This window comes from Rhipicephalus sanguineus, chromosome 1, assembly GCF_013339695.2.
Source record: "Rhipicephalus sanguineus isolate Rsan-2018 chromosome 1, BIME_Rsan_1.4, whole genome shotgun sequence".
NCBI lineage: Eukaryota > Metazoa > Arthropoda > Arachnida > Ixodida > Ixodidae > Rhipicephalus > Rhipicephalus sanguineus.
Window position 1 is genome coordinate 330,018,230 of NC_051176.1, and position 21,422 is coordinate 330,039,651.

Genomic DNA, 21,422 nt, shown 5'->3' on the forward strand with positions numbered 1-21,422 from the left:
GGAATGCATGAGACCATCAATCAGAACATAACACTAGGGATCATTAATACGCCAGTGTGATTAGCGATCACTAATGCAATGCTCATTTTATGACACTTTGTTTGATACTAATTAGCACACACTCGAATTGTAATTGGGACTGCTCTAAAAAAAACCCAGGTGATTTCTTATCACTAGTGAGTTGGTCGTACCATATTTTACACACAAAAACTGTATCGCCCTTTCAATGACCTTTCGTTTGACACCCATGATGCAATGTTGCAGAAGTGTAGGAGATCATCGATCATAGCATATTGTCACGTCGTCGTGACGCTGACAAAGGCAGCAGTCGGCGTGTCCAAAATGAAACTCTTTATTTGGCCGAACTTGTGGCCGTGAATTGGAAAGTCAACCTACAGCAATACATACTGTACACTGATAACGGTGAACAGAGCGTTGGCCGTCGATAATCTCCTCTGCGGTAAGGAGTGTCGGCATTTATACATGCGGCATCGAACATTCCAGCCTTATCGCTGGTGGCCGCGTTAGTTCCAGAGTGAACTCGACTGTTCGCGCAATACGGCCTCGAGATCTTTGAGTGGCGCCCTCTCGCGTGTGATGTCAGAGAGTGGACTCAGGTGCCGCTCGTCGCGCGCGCGTTCGCTACGTGAAGGCTGCTCGACGCTACCGGCCAGTCTCTCCTGCTCGAGTTATTGAAACATTAGTGGGCAAGTCCATAAAGCAGTTTGTACTGAATCCTCAAGCAAAATGCTCAGCGAAATGGAGCAGAGTTGCCGTCAGGAGCACGTTCAGTGTCGATTGCTCCTGGTGACGCCTGCTAGCCATCTATGTGTACCCCTGCATGTATGGCGATGATTTATTTTCGTGACTGTTCTATCGCTGTGGCGCACTCAAAATGACTTTCCGGCCCATTTTCAATCACTGATTTCAGCGTTCGGGCTTCAGCTACCGTGTCTGCGTTAAAGCGCAATATACGTATACCGCGTGCTGCGCATGTTCGGTTCCTTTGTTTCCTTTGTTCGGAGTTTTTAAGCGCGTGACAAGCGACGTGTGATATCGTTCAAATAAATTGAATGGTCGCTACAGGCAACAACCTTTGATTAAATAGAAGTTTTCAGCAGCTGCCGTGTAAGCGCGTCGCAAGTACTTGAAGTTTAAACAAGAAATAAGTTTGAGAGCACGTGTCAAAAGGGGATGCACGATGGTGATATGAAATATTTCATAGGTTGTGCGTGTGGTGGAGGGTTCAAGCCGAGGAGGCAGAGTGAAGCCCGAGGGCCGCGAAGTAAAACACACGCTCAGAGTACCCAGCAGAAGTGCCCCTGTTTATTGACAGTACACCCTTTATATACTCCATCCTATAGAGGGCGCCTCATATTTGACTTTGCACTCGCGCCCTCTACATCCCTCCCTTTGGGAAAGTAACAAAGCAACCCCTTGCTCTCAGGTAAGCAACCTAATGACAAATGTCTCGTGGCACGCTCTACAAGTTCAGCCGCACCGGTGGCCTAACACAACGTCCAGACCGAGTGCGCACAACCGACCCAGGCGGTCTTGAGGGAGCAGCCGAGGCAACCGGTGGCGATGCAACTGGTAGAGGAGTAAGTGCCCTGGGAGTTGGACTGCTGTACACAGGCTCTGGGTGAGTTGGAGTCTGTGGCAGGCTTTCGAATCCTGGTGTCTGTGGACTGGAGCTGCCGAGGTCTAGACCACCTGATGACGGAGACTGCTGCGGAACTCTCTGGTTCCGGACGAGAGCACCTGCATCCGTCTGGACCACATAGGAGCGTGGACGCTGCGCTGGGCTGAGAACAGTGCCAGCACAATCTGTCGCGAATCCACACTCTCTCTCCCTCCTCCAGGAGCCGTAAATCTTGTGCAGTATGTCGACGGTCGAAGTCTTGACGCTGGCGACGTCGTTGGGCAGTGTCACGCCGGTGGAAGTCGGCAGCGTTAGGCGGTTCTGGAAGCAACGCGGCCGTTGGGACCGGAAGGCGAGTCCTGAGGCTGCGCCTCATGAGCAGCTGAGCAGGGCTGTACCCAGTCACGCCAGGTGCATTGCGGTATGCCAAGAGAGCCAAAGGCCAGTCCGGAGACTTCTTGAAGAGTTCCTTGACCGTCCGCACCATACGCTAGACTTCCCCCTTGGACTGCGGGTACCTGGGACTGCTGGTGACATGGGAGAAGCCGTAGCTCTGGGTGAAGACACGGAATTCTGCCGACGAAAATTGAGGCCCATTATCGCTGACGAGGGTCTCTGGGATCCCATGCCTTGCGAAGACACTTTTGATGATGGAGATCGCTGTAGACGTCGACGAGCAAAGGGACAGCACTTCTGGGTACCTTGCGTAGTAATCTACGAGGAGAAGGTAGTCAGCTCCTTCGTGATGAAAGCCGTCCACCCCGACTCGCTCCCAGGGACGGCTAGGCGTCACAGTAGGCAGCAGTGGCTCTGCTCGCTGGACCCGCGTGGTGGCACAGTTGGGACAGTTCTCCACTATGGTCTTGATCTGGCTCCCCATGGTCGGCCACCAGACAGCTCCCTTGGCGATGGCACAGCAGCAGTTCACTCCGAGGTGTCCGTCATGGATGAGGGAGAGGATGTGCTTCCGCAGAGAAGCGGGCACCAGCAGGCGTCCACCACAGAGGAGAAGGCCATCACCGACACTGAATTCGGCCTGATGAGCCGAGAACTGAGCCATGCTGAGAGGCAGATTCTCTTTCCTAGGCCACCCTTGCTCACAGTACGACTTGAGCTACGCACACTCCCCATCTGCAGCCTCGTGAGCTCAGAAATCGTCGAGGAGGACAGCAAATGTGGGAGAGATAGCATGGAGTGCTTCTAGAACGTACAGCTCCACCTTATCACCAGCTGCAGTCGCTGGCAGCTGGACGACTGGGTCCCTTGAGAGTGCATCGGCAGTGGCCAGCTGTTTCCCAGGAACGCACTTGACGTCAAACGGTTAACGGAGAAGGCGGATGCGGAAGCGCTGGATTCGTGGTGGCATGAGATCGAGATCTGCGGTTCCTAGGAGCTTTACTAATGGCTTATGGTCGGTCTCCAGGGTGAAACGGAGACCCCAAAGAAACTCATCGAATCGGTTGATGGCCCAGGTGGCAGCCAGTGCCTCTTTTTCGATTTGGCTGTACCTCCGTTCCGTTTCAGTCAGCGCTCGAGAGGCGTATGCAACTGGTCGGCGCTCCCCTGATGGCTGGTCTTGAAGAAGAACAGCACCCAGCCCGAAGGAACTGGCATCTGCAGAGACTGTCGTCAACAGTTCAGGGTTATACCTTGCGAGGCAGATGTCTGAGGACAGCATGCTCTTGAGCTTTTCAAATGCTGAAGCTTGCGCTGGTCCCCATGTCCAGGCTGCAGTCTTGTTCAGGAGACTTCTGATTGGCGCAGTTGTTTGAGAGAGGCTCGGGAGGAAGCGACCGACATGGTTGAGCATACCGAGAAAGCGCTGGACACCATGAGCGTCCTGAGGAGCTGGCATGCGCTGAATGGCGGCCACTTTCTCTGTATCAGGAGTGATGCCATTGGCAACGACGACAATGCCAAGGAATTGCACGCTGGACACGCCAAAAGTGCATTTGGCAGCGTTGAGGGTGACCCCCCGCTTGTTGGAGGCGACCGACAACTGCCTGGAGGTGTTGGTAGTGTTCTTCTGTGGTGCGACCAAACACAAAGATGTCGTCCATAAGGTTAACAACACCGGCCAACCCTTCCAGCAGGCGAGACATCTGACGCTGAAAGTATTCCGGGGCCGATGTTATGCCGAATGGGAGGCGGCAGTTGCAATACCTGCCAAACGGAGTGATGAAAGTCGTGTACTTCTGGGAGTCGCGCGCCAGGCGTACTTGGTGGAAGCCTGAAGTTGCGTCCAACTTCGAAAAAACACGTGCATCACCAAGAAGCCTGAGGGTCTGGTCAACGGTCGGGAGTACGTGGCGTTCATGCAGAACAACTTGGTTGAGTTCTGTGAAATCAACGCACAGGCGGTAACCCACCGCTGGCTTCGGGACGACGACAAGTCCTGCGCACCAGTCCGTCGGTTCGTCGATGCGCCGTATCACGCCCTCTGGCTCCACCTTGTCCAGCTCCTTTTTGACTACGTCTTGTAGTGGTATCGGATACGCCGGGCTATGCTGAGGGCATACGGTACCGCGTCAGGCTTGATGCATATCGTGTACTCTTCCAGAAACGTGCCCAAGACGGTGAAAAGGGCTGGAGGGACTTACGAGGGGGTGCGTCCAGCAGAGTTTTCCACGGGTCTGGGTGAACTCCAGACCTGCTAATGACATGGCCCAAGAACAAGAGTTCGTCGTACCCGAAGCGGCATTTTTTTTTCTGGCTTTAGGGTGAGTCCGGAGGTCTTGATTCCTTGAAGTACAGCTTCAAGGCACCGGAGGTGTTCGTTGAAGTTTGAGGCAAACACAACCAACGTTTCTAGAACTACTTCAGTTTGAAAACTCGGCTCTGTTGCGCAGCTCCGCCGCAAGCGGAGGCAGCAAGTGGCGCCGTAGTCGCGTCAGGCTTCAGCTAGGTGCGCCGCTGCTACGACTGCTGTCGTATCGGCGCGCCGGATCATATGCGTCACTGCGTTGTGTCAACGAACTGATAGTCCGGATTTTGTAATACGCGCAAAAAAAGATTACTCGTGTTACGCATCCACAATGCCGACATGTTCTGTGCCGGACTGCACAGCGGCATTAGGACAAACAAATGACCGCGGCACTCTTGGGCTCAGCATAACCAGGCGGGGTAAAAGGCGGCCAGACAAATCGCAACTTAATAAGCAAATGTACTGAAGAAGGGCTGCTTGCTGGGCCAGTTCTTCATACTGAACTTGAGAAAACCGTGAAAAGAGAAGAAAACATTGTTGAGTTAGGGCAAATTTGATGTTTTATATCCTGTTTTTTTGTACTTTGCTGAGAGCATGGTGGATGTGTGGGCTGTTTGGATTGCTTGAGGGCAGTGTGCATAGGTGTGCGCAGGGTTCCCCTTCGGGGGGGCGGGGGAGGGGGGGGGCGAAAGTTCATCGCGGCGCCCCCCCTCCCTATTAAATCAATGTACGGGGCAGACTTCGCGCTCACCTCTTCTTAGGTGACTAGGGGGTGCAGTTCCCCTGCCCCCCCCCCCTCCCTCTGCGCACGCCTATGGTGGTTTTCAATCATATGTCAGGGTAAGTCCAGCGTCGTGTTGTGTCTTCCTTCCTTCGTGTACGCGTCTTTTTTCGCTGGCTTTCTCAAGTATCATTAATAAGCAAGTCAGGAAATCAAGGAAATGGCTCGTTTTTCCTCAAAATCTTCAGAGGTTGGTGTGTAATTATTGTAAACACTGAAGCAACCCCACAAACATTTCAGTTAAACATGTGATTCATGCACATTTTTGGCATACCGTAATGTAATCTATAAATCTACCACCTCTCACTTTCATTAATCGAATTTTAATGATAGTTTTCGACTAATTCTAAAGCACAGAGTTCGGAGAGGCTGATCTATTGACAGCATGGGCTTGGCCAGAACAGTAATGGAAGCGACATTTTGCTTTTTGGAGCACATTCTGGAGCAGAAAGAAATGCTAGTTTGGAGCAGCCATTTTTGGAGCAGATGGTAAAATATTTCAAACAACTCCTGGAGTTTAAAGCATTATTTAAGCATCTCATAAGTATTAATACTTATTATTAATCATATTGCACACAATTATCACTGTAAATTGCAACAAACAAATAATCAGGCAGATGAGTGGTCACTGAACACTAAATAAGATGAGCTGTATCCTTACATTTTTTGGGTACTTGTGGCAGAAATGATATAAAACCGATAAAGCTAAGTCCCAAATCATAAAAGAAACCACAATCACGTACAGCAGCTTATAATCGGTAATAGAGCAAAGCAATCTGATATTTCCATATTTCACCAGAATAGCTAGCATTTCAAACAAAAAAAGAAACAACAAGAAAGAAAATTACACCATCTCCCGCTAAAGGGGACCATGAGGCGATGCGAAGCCGGAGCACTTGCACGATCGCGTTCCGTTGGCGTTCGTTGGGCATGCTACCGACCTCGCGTCGTGGAACGCGAAGAGGGACGCTACGCGCGTCGTATCTTCCATCTAGCCTGGCCGTTAATTCTCACAGGGCGAGCGGGGAATGCGGTCGACAGGCGGGCGAGAGGGGGGAGCGTGGGAGAGGAGAGAGAAGCGGAGGGGACGCGCATGCGCTCAAGCTCATCGCGGCGTTGCGCAGGAAAGAATTTCGGCATGTCTAGCCCGCGTTTCAGAGGAAGAGTGGAAAGGGGGAGGGGAGGGGAGAGGGGAAGGAAGAGGGAAAGTGGAGAGAGAAAGTGGAGAGGGAAAGTGGAGAGGGGAGGGGAGAGGGTGAGTGGAGAGGAGGTTGTGGAGAGGGTGTGCACATGCGCAGTAAGGGTGGTCACGCCGTACACCACCACCACCGGATTGAGCTCCGCCTTAAGATACTTCGCATCTAAAACTAAGTGCACATAGGTTGCAAAACAGCCTTGCCATTTCTTGTGGCAAAAATGAGGCCGGAGCTGACAAAGTGATAAATGTGATCAGTCACACATCACAAGCGTCCCACCAGCAGTTAGTAATCAGTAAGATATCGAACTAATCTCACATATATTTTACCAAAATAGTATGCCTGTCAGGTGAAAATATACAGCTAAATCGGATATAGGTATATCAACAATGCCACTACTTGTGGCATTGTCGATATGCTAGTATGGAGCTAGTATAGAAACTCCATTCTAGCACACTGTGCATACTATACATACTATACTCGCGGACTTTTCTTGGCAATGAAGTAAAGGCTACGGGGGCGGAGCTACTGCACATGTACTGCTCCACGAAGTAGTCCGGTTTGGCACGCGTTTCGAATTTAGTTTCAGTTTGTGAACCTTCCGCATCTCCTGTCACGGCTGTTCGATTATTCGAGCGGCCATGGTCGAATAACAACATTACATACTATTTGCTTCATCTGCTTAGACAACCATTTGTTAGTGAAATTCATCACAAGCTCCTTTGGCGAGTCGTTGGAAAAGCTAGAGGGTGACAAGCGCTCACCTGAAGACGAAGACGCTAATTTGAGTGTGGGGTGCATGTAAAAGGTGCGACGTTTTCACACGTGCAAAAACATGAAGTGACACTGGGTAAAGTAAAACAAATATCAATTTTATATCTCCTTGGTGCGTGCTGCGCCTCTTTTCAAACAGTGTCCCGTAGAAAATAGAGTAATGTTTTTAATTCTCACACTGAAAACACGGACGCAATTGTGGCGCAATTGTGGTAGCACACGCATAGTTTGGCTCTGAAGCCTTCTCTTCATTGCCAAGAAAAGTTGTTCGCAGGTACAGAACGATAGTAGACAGCTTGTTTTTTGTTTCATTTAGGCTCGCTGGATGATCATGTGTTTAAAGTTCATTGTTTTCAGTTTACCAGCGCCATTTCGGAGCCGGTCCGGAGCAGTTACTAACAAAAATTACAGTTTGGAGCAGCATGGAGCAGCATTTCTCTCTTGGAGCAATTTGGAGTAATTGGAGCAGCACTTCCATCACTGCCAGAAGTTGAATTGCCGGGGAGAGGGGGGCGTAGAATTACCGAACACACCCCCCAGTTATGCTACTGATTCACAGTCAAGGTACATGTGAGTGATAATTGCAGGAAACATTTATTCATTGGTTTATGGGGTTTAACGTCTCAAAGCTACCCAGGAATATATAAGAGACGCCGTAGTGGAGGGCCGTGCACAATTTAATTCGGCAACCTAGGGTTGTTTAACGAGCACCGAAGTAACAAGGTACGGGCACCTAGCATTTTAGCTAGTCGCGGCCGGTCCGAACATGGTTCATCGAGCGCGACTGGCCCCTTACCGCAACTTGCACAAATGATCGAGTCAGTCATGACTGAAAGCTTTATTTATTTATTTATTTTCAATACTGTCGACCCCAGTCATGGAGTCATTACAGAGGGCATATTGTACATTGTATTCATTCATAACGAGCAAACAATAACATTCCAAGTAACATATGGGTCCACTTACACTATTGGTAAACAACAACGAAATACAGGGAACAATGAATTTTCTATACTGAAAAACAAGGCGATATTCGTACCAAAATTTGTTACACACTGTTATAAAAATATATAGATATGTAGCGCATCTTTAATATCAGCACAACCATCACTATCTACAAGTGCGTCCGGCAAACCATTCCGCATTTTATTTGCGCAAGGAAAAAAAAAAGACTGAAACGAGAGGCATCAATTTCAAACGCGCCAAATTTTTCGGTATGCATATCAGAGAGCAGGACAAATGACGGTGACAGAATCAACAATATGCGCAGCTTTCTAGCAGCAAACTCGGGAAACTGCTGACTTGCGCATACGAAGCCAGGTATTTGAGCGATGGATTGAATGCATTAAAAAAAAAATTTTTTCTATCCCTTCATTTTACCAGACGGAGGCGAAACGTTAAGCCTGGCCAAGTACTGTCTGGCCTGCCACAGTGCACTGTGCCAAAAAAAAATGAAAAAAAGGGAAGAGGAAAATAACAAAGTATGCGAAGCATTGACACACTATTGTAGGTTACGCATGGTTTCTAACACTGCGGTGAATGCTGATAGTATGTCGGCATTAGTGGCATCTGCCTTCAGTTTATTACATAAAACGTGATCCTGATCACGTTTTATCGCGATCAAATTTCATCGAGTGGCACATCAATAACTTTCCGTGTCACACGCTTGCGAGACTGAAATTCTACAATTGCGCCCTATACAATTACTGTGGCTACTACATTGCTTTATATTGATATGAATAACGACAATGTGCAGTGGCGTTTCCCGGTGATTCTTGCCGTTCCTTGCGCACTTCACATGATCAGTAATTTGAACTGCAATAATACCTGTAATTGGGCAAGGTGAAGGCTGTCAGAGGAGGGAGGGATTGCACGAAGAGAAAGCAATAAATGTTATTATTCCTTCGAGCTTATGATGAAATTACGCAATGAGATATTTGTTTGCAAATACCTACAAGAATCTTTACATACTCTTCTAATAGCCAGGCAAAAAAAAGGTTTGTGAAATCAGCTCTTCTGGTATTTCAATATTGCACTTAGCCAGTGAGCAACGCTAATGTATGTAGCAATGAACATGACAAGAACAGCAGCGACGGTAGTGCTCACAGTGCCTACTGTCATTCGCGTAACACAGAACACGAGCAGACCCGCTCTCAGATATTGTTGCTGAACCGTACTATTTAACACGATTACCTTAACGGAAAAATAAGTCATTTTCGCAACTGTGTTGATGAGCAATTCAGTATTTGCACGGACCATCGCAGCTGTCCGCCGCCTTCACTCGCTTCGCCGTCTGCTACGTAGACCCCGTTGCTGCAGTAGTGCCACGTGCGCCGTAAGTCGTTTGCGCGCCGCTTTCAGAGTACGGCGGAGGTGGGGAGTTTGGCAGCTGAAACAAGTTCTATAAACGTTGAACACAACAACATTATACAAGTACACAAGGCACGTCTGCCAGTTAAATCAAGCCAGCACGGTGTCCATAACGCGCTGGAACATCGCAGGTGTCGAGCAAAGATCAAACGGCATTAGCTTGAACTCGAAGAGGCTGTCTGGTGTTACAAAGGCAGTTTTCTCTCAGTCTTTCTCGTCAACTTCGATTTGCCAGTAGCCAGTCTTGAGGTCCATTGACGGAAAGTACCTCGCATTGTAGAGTCGATCGAAGGTGTCGTCTATTTGTGGGAGAGGGTAGACGACTTTCTTCGTGATTTTCTTCGTGACTTTCTTCGTCGGCAATAAACGACGCAGGAGCGTAGCGTTCCGTCCTTCACTAACACCACGGGTGACGTCCACGGACTCTTCGAAGGTTGGATGATGTCGTCGCGTAGCATTTCGTCGACTTGTTTCTTTATGGCCTTGCATTTTTGCGTCGAAACTCTGTATGGGCTCTGGCGGAGTGGGCTGGCACTTTCCTCTGTTATGATACGGTGTTTTGCGACTGGATTCATTCTAAAAAGACAGGGTGTGCAAACACGGACACAAGAAAGAAGTCAGGACACCACAAACGGCGTTTGTGTTGTCCTGACTTCTTTCTTGTGTCCGTGTTTGCACGCCCTGTCTCTTTAGAATGAATACTTACCAACTAGCTCAGCTCTCTGTTATTCTAAATTTTTTGCGACTATAGTCTGCCGAATTCTTGACGACCACGAAAAGCAGTCCTCCTATTGCAGGAGCAGGGTTCTGAGCTGTTCTTGCTTATGCTTCGGAAGGCTTGGACTGACGTGGAAAGCTGGTTGAGGAGCTCGGTTTGTCGGAGTAGATTCGGTAGAATCGGTGAGGACGAAAGCACTGGTGGCTTCCACAGTTCCTTCTATGTAGGCAACTGTCGTGCCTTTGTTCACTTGTTTGTACTCGTTGCTGAAATTCGTGAGCACCACTGTTGCTTTCCCTCCACGCAGCTCGGCTATTCCTCTTGCGACGCAAATTTCGCGGTTGATCAACAAGTGCTGGTCTCCTTCAACGGCGCCTTCAAGGTTTGCTGATTTTTGAGTGCCGACGGAAATGATGATGCTGGTGCGAGGGGGCAGCGTGACATGCTCTTCCAGCACATTCAAGGCATGCTTTTCTCGTGGCATGTGCGGTGGTAATGCTTTTTCTGTGGATAGTGTTATCGACTCGAATCTCAGGTCGATGACTGCGCTATGTAAGGTTAAGAAGTACATACCAAGGATGACATCCCTCGAGCAAAGCTGTAGCACTACGAAGCTCGCGGGATAAATGCAGTTGTTAATGGTGACTCTCGCTGTGCAGATTCCCGCCGGCGTCACTAGGTGTCCTCCCGTGGTCCGAATTTCAGGGCCTTCCCAAACAGTCCTAACTTTCTTCAACTTCGCGGCGAACGGCCCATTGATGACGGAATAGTTGGCTCCAGTACCTACGAGAGCGGCGACGTTGTGGCCGTCAATGAGAACGTCGAAGTCGCTAGTTCATTGCCTTGCGTTGCGGTTAGGTCGCGGCATCAGGTCACGGCTACGTCAGTTTGTCCCGCTGCTTCGACGTTGCGTCGTGAGGTCTTCTTCGGGCCGCGAAGTTGAGACGTCAGGGCGCCGTTCAGCTTGCAGCATGTTCTTTAGATTTCATCATGGCGTCGGCGGCGGCGGCGGCGGCGGAGGACCTTCGGTATTTCGTCGTACAGCAACAGGTTGCTGCGCTTAGTTTTACGGATACGGGCTAGATGACCGGCCGTGGGTTGGGCCAGTGTATGGTCGGCATTGGAAGAGAAGAGGCGTAGTGGCTTGGCGACAGTGATCGGCAAGGTCCTCAGAGGGTCCACTGCATTCCTGCCAGATAGTCGGCAATGTCACGTGGCCGTTCACCTTGTTCTGGATGTGGCGAGTTGATGGTGAAACCACGCAGTACCATCTGTCGGTACTGGCAGTGGCAGTAGGTGTGATTGGCTTCCCCACAGTGGTAGCACAGCGTTCAGTTGTCAGGGGCACACCAAACATCGGTTTTCCTTGGCGCGTAGCGCTGACCGACAGAAAAACGGCAGGGCGTCGGTGGTGGCGGCAGAACACCCGTGATGCAGTTTCTTGAAGTTGTCGCAGAGGGGGAACAGGACGGCGGACTGCAGCAGCGTAGCTGATTGCTTGCGGCTGCGGCTGTGCTGGCTTAGGAACACCAAATGACTGCTGGATTTCGTCGCGCACTACTTGAGCAATCGACGTCACCTCAGGCTGTGGAAAAGAGAGCTTCCGGAGCTCCTCTCGCACGATGGCTCGGATAGTTTCGCACAGGTCGTCGGAGCCAAGGGCGTGCACAGCTGTGCTGTCGGGAATCAGGCGACTGTTGTACTGTCGGGTGTGCATTTCTAGCGTCTTCTCAATCGTCGTCGCTTCAAAGACAAATTCTTGGATGCTGCTCGGAGGGCTCCGCATCAGTCCGGCGAAGAGCTCCTGCTCGACTCCTCGCATAAGGAAGCGAACTTTCTTCCCTTCGGGCATGTCAGGATCTGCGTGGCGGAACAGTCTGGTCATTTGTTCTGTGAAGAGCCCGACGTTTTTGTTTAGAAGCTGCACGCGGGTTTCGAGCACAGCCTCGGCCCTCTCCTTGCAGACGACGCTGGTGAATGTTGCCAGGAACCTGGTGCGAGAAAGGTCCCATGTTGTCAGGGTTAACTCTTGGTTCTCGAACCATGTCCTAGCTGCGTCCTCCATGGCGAAGTAGACCTCCACGGCAAAGTAGACAATTTTTTTGTGCCAATGAGCATAGCCTAGAATTGTAACTGCAACTGGCATAAAAAACAAAGTGATTTTTTATCGCTAGTGGTCGTACTATATTTTATACACAAAAACTGAATCACCCTTTCAGTGTTTTTTCATTTAATACTCATGATGCATCGTTATAGGAAAGTACGAGACCATACAGCTGAACATATTGCTAGTGATCCCGAAAACTCAAGGTCATTGATGCTTGCGACAGTGTACCAACATAAGCGCTCAGTTAGTCGCACTTTGATACCATTGGTCACAAGGTGGATTTTTGCAGCGACGGTCACACTATGCAAAGTCATCACTACTGACTCACTCGTGCTTTACTTTACATATTCTGATTAAATCACCCTTTAATTCACTCCAAGCATTTCCGAAAATTTTGGGTCATCTTGCAGTCGCAAAGTAGTCATGGACGACATGCTTGGATTAAATTCACTGGTGCCCAGATTAATTTGGCTGGCGCTTGGATTAAATTGAGCAGGAAAACCTGCAGTGTGGCAGAAGCGAAGAATCACATCAGGCGCCAAAACATGTGAATCGCGCAATGAGTGGTTGGTTTAAACGGACCGACAACTGCCCAGAACATTTATATTTTTATTTCTTAATTGAAGTCGTGAAAAATGACCTGTGGCGCCTCTGGCGACAAAAACGTGAATGATCCGATGAACCCGGCCACGTGACCGTTGATTGCTGTACGCGGTCGACGATTTTTTAACACAAAAGTGTTTTATGCCGGGGTCCACCAAGACTTCAGTGACGTATTTCCGTCACAGAAATGACCTTGAAAAAATGTACACCATCAGATAGAAAAGAAAAAAGTTCCGTCAACGAACATCGAACCCACGACGGCTCGGTCCACAAGGACAGATGCCGGGCACGCTATCCACTCCGCCACAGTCACAGACTCTACACGCTTTACAAACGCGCCTTTTATATCTCACAGTGGTGTCTGTCAGCGAGGTGGTGTTGTGTTCTATGAGCAGTAAAGTAAAGTAATTCATCATTACTGTGGCCTCCGCGATGAGCACTTGCAACGCTTGTTGCTAAACGTCCGTCCCATTCGGAGCGTTTTCAATAGAATTGCAATTTTGTCAATGCCTTCACACACCATGAGGTGGCGATCTTAGCCCAAGCGTCGTAAAAGCGTCGGTCTCACTCATAGCATCACACTAATCGAAACCAAAGATACCTCTGCGACACGCGCCTGCCTAACCTAGCTGTTGCACCGCGTTGCCCACTTACGCTCCCCCCGAGGAAAATCGCGGCTGGCCCACAGGGGCGGCGCGACACGCTTTGCGTTTCCCTCTAGTCCGGCCGCGATGTTCAATCACACTTTAACATGCTGCGGGATGGCAACCAAGTTCTCCGTATAATATACGACGCTCTTCTGGCTGTCACACCTCGTTCTCTGATTACGCTTTCACCGTTAACTACTAGAGCTACAAGAGTTTGTTTAATCATTGAACGTGTACGTTAGTCGTTGGGATGGAGATGAACCGCTAAGCATCAAAGTGGGTGCATCGACGTTAAACGGTGCTATAGCTGCTAGACATATATACATTGTGCAAACTCTCTCATATAAATGTATAACAAACATTCAACTACTTCTGTAAGGACACGTTTTACTTTCGTGTTATTCCGATTCCAATGACGGAGGGATCAACCATGTTTTTTGTTAGTATTGAAATATTGTTTGTTTCTTCATAGTAAAAAGTATCACTCCATAAAATGAACATATAGGCCTGCATTAGTAGTATGCATTAAAGTGGCGCTGCCTTCGCGTGACGTAATGATCCCATGCTCGTCAGTGCGTCTTGAGCAACTTTTCAGCGTGCTCATGCAACCGTGCACGCAGTTTCCAGGTCGCTAAGATTTTGCAGCGACATAGTTTTGCTGCCTACACTTTGTCTCAGAAATGACGTGCGCTGCTACTCGGCGCGGCCTCGAATACGCGTGCATCAAGAGAGTAACGACGCCGGGACAAGCCACCCAGGACACAGGTGCAGGCAACCTTGGACGCATGCGCACACAACGCAGTACAAATACAGGGAAGGTATGTAACGTCACATCATCTCATTCTAACAGCTTGTTATTTTCAAAAATAGCTGAAAAGCTGTAAATAAAGGCAGTTAAGCATAATTATAGGAACTCCTGCGAAAGCAGAACAACGATAGCTTTCACAAATTGCGAGAAGGGCTGGCGGCATTGCTATCAATTTTCAGCGTTGCTGGAGGAAAGGTGCATCCGTGTTTACAGCCTTTCGATCGAAAAATACTGCTTTAAAATAACTACGTGCTTTTGGGATTAACTACCGCAGCTACAAACACTGCGAAGAGTAACTTTCTGTCGCGCCATAAGAAAGTGGGTTGAGAAAAATCAGTTGTCGGTCCCTTTAAAGGCTCACATATGCCTTTCCGTGCGGCACACGGTTCAGGTGTCCACCTCTCAAGAAGCGCAGTCAGGCTAGTGATTGAAAAGGCAATGCGAACAGGGTCCGATTACGCGACCGCGTTATACTCTTGAAGGCGAAGCTCAACCCAAGTTAATTCCGACAAAGAAAAACCTTCTCGCAACACCTGCGAAATAAGGCATTCTAACAGGTATTTCGATTGTGTAGACAACATGGTTTACAAAATTCCCCTTACATGCACCAAATCATATACAGGGCAGACAGGACAATGTTAATCATCAGAACACAGATACGCAACTGAAATGTTACAGTCTCCAGGGCATTTAGCAGTGCACTGCGCATGATGTGGGTGTAAACCTACGTTTAGTGATACCAAGGTCTTGGATTGCTGCAAGTAAAAAAAAGGACAACAAATCATGGAGGCCTACTTCATGCTCAAAAATGATCCGTCAAACCACGTAAGCTCTCCTTCCGTGGCGCTGGGAAACCCAGCTTTTAATTTCATAGACACCTATTGCATCAATCCACAAGTGTCTTCATGAATCCTAAATTTGCACAGTTCACCCTCATTTCTTTTACACTTTTTATCTGCCTTTCACCCTTTTATGTGTGTGTATATATGAGGTGGGTTGTTAACAATGAGCAGTTGCAAGTTTGCGCACACGTGCATCCTGTAGTGTTTTGTCCAAGTGTTTCAGTATAGCGCAGCACAAGAATAACGATGTCCGACTGAGGCAGCGAGGAACCACATGATCCTTGTCTTGCTCTCGCTCGTACGGCAACTCAACACTACATTAATACTGTTATTGTGGATGATTAAAACATAGTGACTCCGCCTTCAGTGTCAACTAAGTAGCCAAGGTTTAACATGTATTTTACTTAAAAAGGTACTGAGCGCATTTATTTGCACGTATTATGTATTGCCGCGATATACATCTAGGTATAATATGAATCGAACAATTATCATATTGATTCTTCGTAAATAGTCTGAGATACACATGATTTATTACTCAAATATTGCAAGATTTCACAAGCGGAGGACTTTGCGGGAAAGTGTTTTCCGAAAAAGTCTGAATGTGTTTTCTAGCGAGCTGCTCAGATCTCCAGCCCAGTTGGCCAAGAATGGACTCAGTAGCTTCTTGATAAAGAGCTTGGACTTTTAAACCTAACAGCAGTCCAGAAGAAGAAAATGGCATCGCATGCTGAGTGCACGACGGCAGGATACGACTGTCACAAAATAGGGAGGATTAGTGGGATTACACGTTCGCGCAATGCGGTGCAAGGGCGATTACTTCTCCGATATGCTGCGCACTCATCTCCTGTCACGGCCAGTCAGCCAACTTCTCCTCTCATGCCCGCTCTTTCTTTTGGGAGACAACTCGGCAGGCCGCACCAAAGGGGGGAGATCAAGCGGCCGTGCACGCATACACTGATGGGTCTGTGACTTGGCGCGCTTCAACTGTAGCCTTTGTGATCCCTCAACTAGATATCTCCCGGCATCACAAGTTATACCATAAGTCATCTTCAATAACAGCAGAATTGGTTGCTATATGGGAAGCTGTTCAATTTGTGTCTTACCAAACACCCTGCAAATGGACAATACTCTCTGTGGGATCTGAGAAAGTGCCCCGTTCTTGGAACAAACAGACACAGTACATGCCATCGAGCAAACAAACATGTCGACATTTACTAACTGCTTTTACAACGGCGAGCTCACCAGCCGAATCTAATAAATAACTAGTAGCATGAAAAATGATGTTATAAAATGATAATAAAAACACACAGATAACATAACATGTACAATGTAACGTGAATGCGGCATCACTGACATCCGACTCCCCCCGGGAGCCCGCGGAAATGAGCCGTGGCATCGTCACCAAGGACATCCCGCGAGAGGTGTCCGACCACGGCCGTGCCAACCCCAGAGAGCTTTTCCTCAAGTGCCCCGATAACCGCGCTCCCACCAGGCGGCGTGGCTGGGGCCACCACGCTACACTGCACAGCACCACCGCTCACCCGGCATCTGTTTAAGCTAACTACGACTCATTTGCCGAACACGCATGTGCCATGGGGCAAAAACCACTTAACAGGGGGGTGATAGCACCCCCCTCCCCCATACTTGAAAGAGATAGCGCAAAAAAGAGACGGACAAAAGAAAGATGAACCAACAAGCCTGCATCGCCACCCCCCCCCAACCCCCTAAACTTAATTCAACACATATGCTGGCAAAAAAACTTAAAAGAAAAAGACAGTTAAACAAGCTCTCTATGAAAGAAGACAACACATGCGGTGTACATGTCCTTAAAGAATGTCCGTGCACTGCGACTAAGCCGCTGGTCGACACCACTGCACTGGCTTGACGACTTGACCACAGTCCCGGATTTGCAAAGGCAACGTGGCAGTCAGCGCGAGAAAGTGTCCCTCGCGCCGACACGTATTCTGGCCGAGGGTTGGAAGCAGAATTTACAAGGGCCTCGGTTTGAAGGCAGCTGCGCAGTGTCCAGGCAGCTCCATTGCCTGAAATGTCTTGACCGCATTCCTCTCCAGCGGCGAAGATGACGTGCAGAAGACAGCCAACCGTGGGTGACATTGGTCCCGCTGCATACACTCACAAAACTCTCGATAGAACGGTGCAGTAGGAAAAAAAGAGCGGAGCTACGGTCGCATCACCCATGTGGTACCATCAGTACAGCTAGCAAAGACATAGGCAGCGACTGAGACGCGTTCAAGTGAACAAACATCGCTTTTCTTAATGCATGCAATGCAAGCTAGAATGAGGGAAGCAAAGTGCGACACCTCATCGCCACGATCCACCTGGTTGTGTCCCACATGCAACAGGCATCTCGGCAGAGCCTTAGGCCTAATGAGTCGCTCGACAACAACCGGCATCCACCAATTAGCCCCCAGAATAAATGCAGAGGAGGCAGCCACAAGGAGACATCAGCTCTGTGAGATGGCCCTACTCCGCTTGCTGCACACAGCAGCGTACGAGCGATCGGCACCCACTGTGTGTGCACCCCGTGTCAAGCCGCAATAACAGACGGCTGACACTTGCGGCCCCTGGCCACCTGGCTACTTCAACCGCGACTCCAAGAGTCAAAGAGAAAGAAGAAACTGTTTACAAAAAACTCTGACCACCTCGAGGCTACTCGCTTTGGGCTTGCCTACAATCCATGTGCTGTAACCTCGCTCTCCGAGGATGCGGAGCACATGGCTCTCGTACCAACAAGTTAGCGAGGTTCTTAAAAAAAAAAGAAACAACTTGCGAATTGAGAAAAAAACTTGACGTGCCGACCAATTCAAACACGCCACGACAAACGATCACCTTGCTCTCAAAAAAGTATGTCGCCGACGCTAGCAACCAAAATCCCCTCAGGCCTAATCCGACCCGGCTCAAACAACGCACCATGAGGACTGTCGTCAGATATTCAAAGAGCACCACGTTGGGCACCAGTGTGGGACCTGAAAAAGAGCCCCGCTCTCGGAACAAACAGACACACCATCGAGCACGCAGACTACAGTGATGTGATCGACCAAAGCCACTTCAGCACAGCTTTTGGAGTAGCGTAACAACCTTTTGGAGCAGTTACCAGGCACACATCTTCAAACACAAACATTTGTCTCAAAGTTGGACCAGTTGTACAACATGTTTAACCAAATCGATTTATGCACAAATACAGGCATCTTTACTAGATTACCTTAAACGATGAAATTAACTTACTGCTCTTCGTTTTTATGCAGACAGCCCTCAGTTTCTTTACAGCCGCGACCTCAGGGTACCTAGCATTTTCCCGGAATCCACCTCATATTCCTGAATAAATATAACTTTTCTGATGCTTCAGTTACAGTGCTGGAAGCACAAAGTAGGTATATTTTCCATGCATTCTTTTTACTATCCGGTACAAAACGTTCATACTTTCAGAACAACCTAGGACTTCACTGTGTGGTGAAGTGCCTGCTATTTTGTTTTATGGAGAGAATCATTAAAAGGGTACCAACACAAAATTTCGCGGCTGAGATTGCCTGCGGGATCAATTCCCGTGAACACGCATATACCATCTACTAAATCTACACAGTGGATACAGCTTAGAAGTTAATTTATATGAATTTGTTCGCGTGCGCAATCCAGTGGTATATGCCGCACCTCGCGACATTGCAATCATCTAAAGTGACCTGAAGGTGACCCCCGCCAACTTCCGCAACTTCATACTGCAGCTTAGCTCCGAGCTGGTGCAGCTAAATGACGTCATAGTCGCCATTGGCCTTTTGCCGCACTTGAGCCGGTAGGATACTATCCGGTGGCTGCTCGCGAGTCTGTGGCGAACATGTGGAAGCCTCAAGAAAGTCGTTGACACCACACGACGATGATGATGACGGCAACGACATCACGCAGCCCATGCGGTAGGCGAAAGAATGCGAGCAGGTGAACGCGGAAGTGCGCCACAGTTCTGTGTGCCATTTCACACGCTAGATGGCGTTCGTTGCACCCAGTGGCTTGTCATTTTCGGAGCTCTCCCAAACCGAACCAGGCTGGTCGGTAATAAACAGACTGCAATTAATTACCTGTCGCGCTCTGCTGCAAGCGATGTGCCGTGTTATGACTAATAGGCCTCCAGCAACATATTGCAGCAAGAACACGCCACACCAAAACTTTTGTGTCAGTACCACTTTAAGATATGGTTCATGGACAGTTAATAAAATACAGGGTTTAATAATTGGCCCCTTGTGCCCAAAATCTAACTTGTGCTCCATGCAATTTGCAGTAATGGGAAGCTTCGTATTTAACTTCGGCAAGTTCTCACACATGCACTGTTGCTGCAGTCAAGAAACACAACCAAGATAGAGGGATACTGGGACACTATGCTTTGATGCTTCCTTAACAAAATCTCACAGTCCACTGTATCATGTGGAATTGTTGATAAAGTATGGTGATTCTATGGTCAGACTTGACTTAAAAATTAAGTGCCCTGCACAAACTTTTATAGAAGTATGTAGCAAGAAATAGTACATTGGTTTGTAAAACAAACTAACCATAATGAAATGGTCTACTCGAGCACATAAATGCACTGGTCACTTTAGTTAATGGAATCAATCAAATAGTTTGGTCTCTAGTTTGGTCCACAACAGCTAGAAGCTATTTTACTGAACTTAATAATGTAATCTCGCAGTATGGTCTAGCAGTAGTAGAAAACATTATTTACACAGTATGGGCCAGTCAGAATTGTTTGGCAGGGTTGCACCTATAGCAACTACTTCAACAGCATATCACTCGCCAGTATGCTGCAATGACCTCTCAATGTTTTCTTCGTTCAGCGAACTGGGAGCGCAGAAAAAAACACAAAGGACGAAGTCTTATGTGGTTCCTCGCTTTGTCCTTTGTGTTTTTTTCTGCGCTCCCAGTTCGCTGAACGAAGAAAATGAATTACCAACTGGCCCACCTTTCGATCCTCCTGCAATGGACCTCTCAATGACCTCTCAATATTGCAGTGTTAGCTTAAATATAGTTTGCAAGCATGTCAGTCTTATTTTTCTCTGAAAGACCGCAAGAACGAGGTCTTGGCGCATGCTTGGCGCAAATTAAGAGATTTTTGCAAAAATATAGCAGGAAGTAGCAGGTTTCACCTCTTGCCACAGTGTGACGCAATTGGCGCAGCTTTCCCATTGGCACAGCTCTCACAGGAGAGCATCGACGAACACGAGAGCCTGGTCTCGTTCGACGTCGTATCTCTTTTCACTAATGTACCAGTACCATTAGCTGTATCCTCTGCACGTGCTGCCTTTGAGGGTAATGCAAGCTTCAGTGAATGAACCCCCCCTCTCTGTTGAAGAGCTCTGCCGCCTACTAAAATTCTGCCTGTGTAGCACGTACTTATCCTACAAAGGAACAATTTTCAAGCGAAACAGTGGAACTGCAATGGGAGCTTCCATCTCTGTCACAATGACAAACCTGACCATGGAGCATGTAGAAGTGAAAGCACTGGTTAGCTGGGGAAAAACAGCGCAATAAAGGACGAGGACGCAGGAACACAGTAGACTGGACGAGCGCTGAACTTACAACTGACATCTTTATTGCACCTACCGCTCATTTTCACAGCGCATCAAACAGAGCATGCCATTCCAATCAAACTGCCAATCAGAAGCATCAGGTACGCAAACTACACTTTCACTGAAAGCTAACACATGCACACTCAAACCTCATTATGACAAAGACACATCTGCCACGAAAATACCTTCGTTATATCCAAAAATTCATTATAAATGTTTATTTGTAACACTGTAGCTATGACAAGACTTTTCTTCATTGAGTTCGTTATAACCGATAATTCGTTATATACATGTTCGTTTATCGAGGTTTGAGTGTAAATGAATTACACCGCACGCACGCATCTTCCACACTCAGATAAAATGAACAAAAGTGATAAACCGATAAAACCAGTTCCTAACAAGGATGAACAAGCAACAGAAAAAAAAATGACAAAAAAAACAAAAAAAAACAACTGTAGCGAAGCCTTTGAGTTGAGTAAGGGGTTGCGCTCTCTATAGCCATCTAGTGGGTCGTCCTCTTGGGCTCTTCCCGCTCGCGCTCTGAGCTCGTGTTCTTGCTTGACTGTCGCCATTGAGCATCGTCGCCGACTGCCGTCTAATAAACACCTCAACAAATTGGTGGAGAGTGCTGTGCTCCCATTCGATGCCCCTGGAGCTACG

At 48.3% G+C, this 21,422-nt stretch overlaps 1 protein-coding gene and 1 pseudogene across 1 annotated transcript in view; both read right to left on the reverse strand.

Moving 5' to 3' along the window:
• The window catches only part of LOC119379533 (WASH complex subunit 2), a gene marked incomplete at its 5' end in the record, with an annotated part of 624,148 nt that overhangs the window by 551,179 nt on the left and 51,547 nt on the right, over positions 1-21,422 (reverse strand).
• On the reverse strand, positions 1,484-2,132 carry LOC125756945 (uncharacterized; annotated as a pseudogene).